The sequence below is a fragment of the Chiloscyllium plagiosum genome, chromosome 7, assembly GCF_004010195.1.
Source record: "Chiloscyllium plagiosum isolate BGI_BamShark_2017 chromosome 7, ASM401019v2, whole genome shotgun sequence".
NCBI classification, from domain to species: Eukaryota; Metazoa; Chordata; class Chondrichthyes; order Orectolobiformes; family Hemiscylliidae; genus Chiloscyllium; species Chiloscyllium plagiosum.
Window position 1 is genome coordinate 20,914,860 of NC_057716.1, and position 7,581 is coordinate 20,922,440.

The following is a 7,581-nucleotide window of genomic DNA, read 5'->3' on the forward strand; positions in this document are numbered from 1 at the left end:
GCATTCCTTCTGCATTGTCCGTTGCAATGTCCTGACAATCATACTTTGATTACAAAGTGACCCATAGGAGTTGACGCTGATCATCAGCCACAGGAAAGGGTGGGAAGGGATTGAGTGGGCATGTGGCTCTGAAAGTCTTTTATGTGGAGGCTCCAGGAGCCTGGTTTCACAAGGTGGAGAAAGTGAGGACTGCAGATGCTGGAGATCAGAGTGGAGAGTGTGGTCCCGGAAAAGCACAGCAGGTCAGGCAGCATCCGAGGAGCGGGAGAGTCGATGTTTCGGGCAAGAGCCCTTCAAGGTGTCTGATCACTCTCCTATCCTGTGGACAAAGGCTTTTTTTTGCAGTTTAAGCTTATCCCAGATCAGACCCGAGGTTTTTAACATCGCTAGACAACAAGGGGACATAAAGATTCTTTACACTTGACATTACTATTGTATACACGATGGAAAAGGCACGAGTGCATTAACCTCATATCTGGCTGCCATTATAATATGCCCACACTTCTTTTTACATGGAATTCTGGGATATAGTGAGGGAAGCCTTAAGCACCGAGCCAGAATGAGGGTAGAAAGCACAGTCAGCTCCTACTGGACAAGAAATGGTGAATGGAAGGGAAGAGGGCAGCAGATTGATACCGATGGTCAACAAAATACCTTTTGGGTTGTAATTGGCTGGAAAAGAGCAGCGCCAATGTGATATAGAGCATCAGTTCTGGTTAGCCATCTTCCCAGAGGTTTCATCACATAATATCCAGCCCCTAGCCACCCCCAGTGGTCATCTCAGCTATTGGTGACTGCACCGTTGCATTGTCCTTGGTAAGTGAATAGACACTTGATTTCCCAGTTGGACAATCAAACATCCTCCACGTCCAATGACTTACTTTTGCTCAAAAGCGTATTATTTTTAACAATACAATGTTTTAATATTAATACTACCATGTCCGTTTTTCCATTGTCCGTTGCAATGCCCTCTCAATTATCTTTCAATTCCAGGGCTATCTGGAAGTGTTGGCAATGGTAACAGGAACAGGGAGGGAAGGATTGTCGGGCTGAAGTGAGGGTGCTTCTCTGATGTGGGACGGTTGGAGGGGGTGATGGTAAGATGCATCTGAGGGGGTATGAGATTTACCTACAAAAAGCGGGTTAATTGTTGAGGCAAACGTGCCTGGTGGTTTGTTGAAAACTGAAATGTCACCACCTTTTCTATTTACTTTGAGATTGCAAACCAATTACCCGTGAAGGACAGGAGCACTTTTTGAACTTTGCCAGAGCATCATATTTTAATTAATGTGGAAACCTGATGGGAGAAAATGCCTCAGGATTCCCGAAAATGCACAGACAGTGTTGAGAGCGCGAAGGAGCATGTACAATTCTTAACTTGCTCCCTATTCTTGACCAAAAAAAAGCGCATGATTGAGAAGAAAACAGTTCAAAATCACTTGTTTGTTGTTATATTTCTTTGAAGAAAATACTATCCTTGCGACCAGTTGAAGAGCTGCTGAAGGGAATCAATTTGAAGAGCCATTGGAATGCGGTGGGAGGATGAACATAGTTATGGCACATGTCCCTCACGTGGAATTGGAACGAGCTCTTGTAGAAGGCCAGCACAGACGTAAGCTGAAAAATGTGTTGCTGGAAAAGCGCAGCAGGTCAGGCAGCATCAAAGGAGCAGGAGAATCGACGTTTCAGGCATAAGCCCTTCTTCAGGGCATAAGCCCTTGGATCCTGCCTGACCTGCTGCGCTTTTCCAGCAACACATTTTTCAGCTCTGATCTCCAGCATCTGCAGTCCTCACTTTCTCCCAGCACAGACATAAGAGGGCCAAATGGCCTCTGTCTAAACTGTAGCAGTTCTGTGATTCTACGTTTTTATAGGCCATAGTTGGAATGAAGATGTTTTAAAATATGCAGATAAATAACTTGTTTTGAAATGCTAACTGGAATGGTTATCTGTAAGTTTGTGCAAATGTCCCTTCTGCTTTAGATGAAAGAAATTTATTGTCTGCATTTATTGTAAATTGCAGCGTACCAGAAAATAAAGTTTCAAAGTTCATACTTCTGGAGTGATCCAGATGAGGAAACGTGTGTGCTTTATGTCAGTAGTTTTTTAAATTTTAACCAACAGATTATCACAGGTAGTGTGCACTATGGGCTGAACACTTCACCTTCTAGGTGAAGCATAGGTAAACCTCCAGGCTGATCTTTGCAAAATGTTCAATGCAATCACTGCTTTTCACTTATATCTCTTTGATCTAAACCTGTTTTAAGTGGAAACTGCGTTAGCTCTTTTAAAACTATTGCATTTGCCGCTTGGCCAATGTGTGCTGCTTAATTGTAAAGCCCTTCTGTTGCTGCCCCCTTCAGTTCTTCTGGAAAATGAAAGGCAGACTTACATTTTTACTGATTCTTTCGCTTCTGTGCTGGTTAATACAAATGAATGTCCTTTTGTGACATGCAGTCCCACAAAATGATTTGCATGTAAGAGCCATGAAGTTAATGTCAACATATTTTAGTACACTGGAGCAAGTGTTGCTTGATGTCTAAATCAGTCAATCAATGCTCAAAGGCTAGAGAGAAATAGTTGCATGGCAGGCTTTAATGGAGGCAGGATGCTGTTCACCAGCTCTGACAGTCTGTTTCAGCAGTACATTTTCTGCTGTGTAGTGAACATAGTATCAATGGGTCAGAATCTCCCTAATCTCTAGTCCCTGCATAGCACGTCTCCATATACTGTCTCTGTTATACAGAATCATAAAACACAGAAGGAGACTAATGGGCCAGTTGCACCCATGATAGCTCTTTGAAAGGGCTATCAAAATACCCCACTACCTTTTCCCGTACTGTTTACACCCAGCTCTGCCCAACCTCCTCTCTCTCACCCCTTCCTGGACACGCCATGCCCTCATGCCCCTCACCCATGCTTTCACATATTCCCCAACTCCACATCTACCTCTCCTTTGGATTTTCTTCCATCTCTCTCTCTCTCTCTCTCCAATCCCCTCACCTCTCCCATGTCTCCTGTCTACATTCTCTCCTACTGACTTCCCTCTCCTTCTCAAAGAGTTTAGAATCAGAGCATAGAATCTCACAGTGTGGAAGCAGGGCATTCGCCCATCGAGTTCATACTGACCCTCCGAAGAGCATCCTACCCAGACCCTTACCCTGTCTCTGTGACCCTGTATTTCCCATGGCTAATTGACCCAGCCTGCACATCCCTGTCCTCAGTGCACAATTTAGCATGGCCAATCCATCTAATTCTAGGAAATGTCAATGGAGGAGTGAGAAGTAGGGAAGGCAGAGGGGTTCACAGAGGAAACTTCAGAGCTTAGGGAGCTCAAACTAAAGCCATGGCCTTATCTCTGTGGCTCCTGCAAATGTAATGTTTTTAAGTATTTGATCCCCATTTGGCATTATCATTAAGTGTGCTTCTGCCAGTTTTGGGGACATTTATTCAAGACCTCTAATGCATTAACATTGTGATGCAACTACAATAATGGAAAACCTCCAAATTAGTCTTTCTCCATGGGATGTAATGTCATACAGTGGGTACAGCGCTGTTTATTCCGGTAGGTAAAATTGTGAAAGGTGTTCCTGATTCAAATATATTTTGAGTGGAGTCCATATATCCTCCTCCACCCATGACCAAACATAAAAATTTCCTTTGGATAACAGAAGCAGTGGTAATGTCACTGGACAGCAATCAAAGACCCTGGCCTCATGATCAGGGATATCGTTTTGAACCCCACTTTAGCAGGAGGTGAAATTTGTTTTTAGCAAAGAAAACCTCTGGGAAGGAAAAGTCACCCTAACAGCAGTCATGTAACCATTGTTGATTATTCTCTCATTCCAGCTGGGGCCATGTTGTATAAAAGGAGCCATGAATGAAACCATTGGGAGACAATACAAGTTCTGCCTTCATCCACATCACATAGGTCATTGCATTTTGCCTTGTTCCATGTATTGCCCATTGTTTGAGTGGGACATGAAAAAAAATTGTGCGGCCATCATCTGACAATAAAGACACCATGATGGAATAGACACTTACCTGTTTCGGCAGATCACTTTGTTACCTGAACAAAAATGACATCGATGAATTTTGTGGATTCCCCCCGAAGATTCCACCCCATCGGTTGTAGCCCGTCCTGATCGTAGCATTCTGTTTGGGTACGACAAAGGATTTCACCAAAATGTAAGAGAGTGAATCAGCTTGAAGAAAATCTATCCTCCCATCCCAAATGGTTTTGTGCTTCTCCCTTTTATCTCCTTCCCTTCGTCACTTGTTTTTTTTATTCATTCACAAGGGCATCACTTCCTAGGTCAGCACTTATTGCCCTGCTCAAATTGCTCAGAGGGTAGTTAAGAGTCAACCAGCTTACTGTGGGTTTGGAGTCACATGTAGGCTATGCCAGGCAAGACCGGCAGTTTCCCTCCCTAAAGGACATTCGCGAACAGGATGAGTTTTTCCCGAAAATTGACCAATGGTCATCATTAGACTCTTAATCCCAGAAGTTTACTAAATTCAAATGTGACCATCTGCCAAGGTAGGAATCAAACCCGGGTCTCCAGAACATTCCCTGGATCTCTGGAATAAAAGCCCAATAATAATGCTACTCAGCCATCCCCTCCCCACATGCTGTTTGCATTGCACCATTATGCCCCTCACTCTTCTCCGGTCCCTCCACCCTACAATTTGTTTTGCTATAGCGCCCATTTCATGTACACAAATTCGCTGTAGCGTGATTGATGAATTGGGGACACATTCTAAAGTGCAAGCTTTTAAAATGTGTGGTGGCTGTAACGTGATTACAGTGCCAACACTCTAAATACTGTATCCAAAGCACGATGTTTCTGTAACACAGGTTTACACATGTTATAGAAGAACTATCTGTATCGCAAGTCGCTTGTAAATTTCCTGCTGCTCCCACTCCCTTGCTCTGGTTTTGTTAAGAAGCTGTTCATGTCCTAACATCTAGTGGCTCAGGCGATGGGTGACCCACCTGAAAAGCTAACACTGTTTCCTTCTCTACACCGATGCTGTCTGACCTGCTGAGTATTCTCATGTTATATTCCAAGATGGAATAGGCTGCATTTCAAACATGGGGTGAAAACTATATACCTAGATCGAGGGGTTTGGGAGCACAATGGGGATTAATAGTTGTTAACATTCAAGGGTCTACAGATTGTGATCATTCAGTAAATTTGACACCATGACTGCCTTAAGGTAAAAATTAAATGTGTGACTGTGTCTGACACCTTTTTCCTTTAAATGACCAAAAGGTGACACCAAATATCTAACATTTCAACCAGGCTAAAGAAAAAATGAATAAAAACTCACAGTATAACATGAGCTCACAGAATCCCAACAGCGGAGAAGCAGGGCATTCTGCCCACTGACCCTCTGAACATCCTACCCAGACCCACCCCATCGATGTAACCCAGCATTTTCCATGGATAACCCACTTAGCCTACACATCCCTGGACACTTCAGCGTGGCCTATCCACCCAAGCAGCACATCTTTGACCTGTGAGAGAAAACCCACACAGACACAGGGAGAAGATGCAAACTCCCCAATCACCGGAGGCTAGAATCCAACCCATGGCCCTGGTGCTGAAAGGCAGCAGTACTAACCACTGAGCCACCATAATCAGCGGCTAAATTGAAATAAATAATGATAACTTGCTGAATGAAATTGCATTTATTCAATTAGATTTTTTTAAAACTTTTATTTCCCAAGTGTTTAATAAGTTGATTCTAGTGGGAATGCTTGTCCTTAGAGCAGCATAAATTATGGGGCGATTTAAACGCACAGAATTCGGAAAGGTTTTGATATACTAAATGAGTACTGCCACTTTTCAGGTAGCCATAGGACAGAGACCTCAGTTAATTGGCAAAACAATTCAGGAGGGAGATGAGGAATGTTTATTTTATTATACATTGAGTTGTCACGCTCTGCAGTGTGCTGCCAGTAAGGGCAGTAAGAAACAGTCTCAATAATAGGGCATTTGGATAAATATTTAAAAGGAAACCAGTGCAGGGCTATAGGGTCAAAGCAGGGTGAGAAGGATTATTTAGACAGTAGTACATACCCAAGGCCATCTCTCCATGTTGTGTGATTTAACATGTATCGGATGTTTAGCAACATAGGAAATAGGAGGAGGAGGCCATTCAGCCCCTCTGGCCTGCTCAATTATTCAACAAGATCATGGCCACTAATGTCCTTTGATGTCTTGAATATTTAAAAAAATCTATTGACCTCTGTCTCAAATACACTCAGTGACTGCTTCTAACCCTCTGAGGTAGGGGAATTCCAAAGGGTTCACCAGTCTGTGACTGAACGGCTTCTTCCTGTCTCAGTACGAAATAGCCTTCCACTTACGCTGAGACTGTGTTCGCTACCTATAGGTTGCCCTCACATCAGAGGAAACCTCCTTGCAACCATCTGTGGAGTCCATCCTGGAAGGATTTCAGATGTTCCAATTCAACCTCCTTCCACTCTGCTAAATGCTGGCAAAAAGCAGGACCCTCGCCTTCAGACTCTGATGTAAATCACAGAACCCGTCCCTCCAGGGTGGGAGCAGGCCATTTGGCCCGTGGAGTCCACCTGACCCACTGAACAGCAGCCCACTCATACCCTTACCCCACATTTCCCATGGCTAACCCACCTAGCCTACACACTACACCATGGCCAATTCACCCAACCTGCACATCATTTGGACTGTGAGAGGAAACCAGAGGAAACCCATGCAGAAGGTGCAACCTCACACAGTCACCCAAGGGTGGGATTGAAGTCAGGTGAAGCAGCAGTGATAGCCATGGTGTCGCCCTCGCTTCACAGGAGGAGCCAGGCATCCAGGGAAATCAGTCTGTTGAACATTTCTGTCTACCCTTGGCACAATGCTGTTCTGGGTACCTCCCACCAGGAGGGGGCAGTACTGTGATGTGTACAAAAATCAACAGAAATCCATCAAGCTTGCCCCACACTCACTGCAGCAAAATTATGGATAAACATTTCATTCCCTAGACCATGTTAATCTCCTGAACACAGCAAGATGATGGGTGACAATTAAGAAAATTATCTTTCACAACTACCATGGCCGCTATCTCAACCTTTCAGCCCTTGACATCAATTTGCTGCAACCAGTTTTTAGCACCCAAGCCATCACCAGCTTCTAGTGCCCAATTGCTGCCCACATGGACCTGGCTTGCTATATGTTAGCACCTGTAACCTACCTCACAGAGACTCAGTTGTTATGGAGTCACTTTGATTGATTGATTGATTGTCACATGTACCCAAGTGTGGTGAAAAGCTTTGTTGACAAGCAGTGCAGCCAGATCAAAGTAAGCAAGGATGTACAGATCAAAACGACTTAGACAGAGGCATACAGGTTACATTGATGAATGGACTCTCTAGCCTCAATAAGCAGTCTAATAATGGCAGGGAAGAAGCTGTTTCTGAACCAGCTGGTGCACGTGTTAGGGCGCCTGTATCCTCTGCCCGACGGAAGAGGTTGTAGGAGCGTGTTACCGGGGTGCGATGGGTCTTTGATGATGTTGGCAGCCTTTCCACAGCAGTGAGCCATG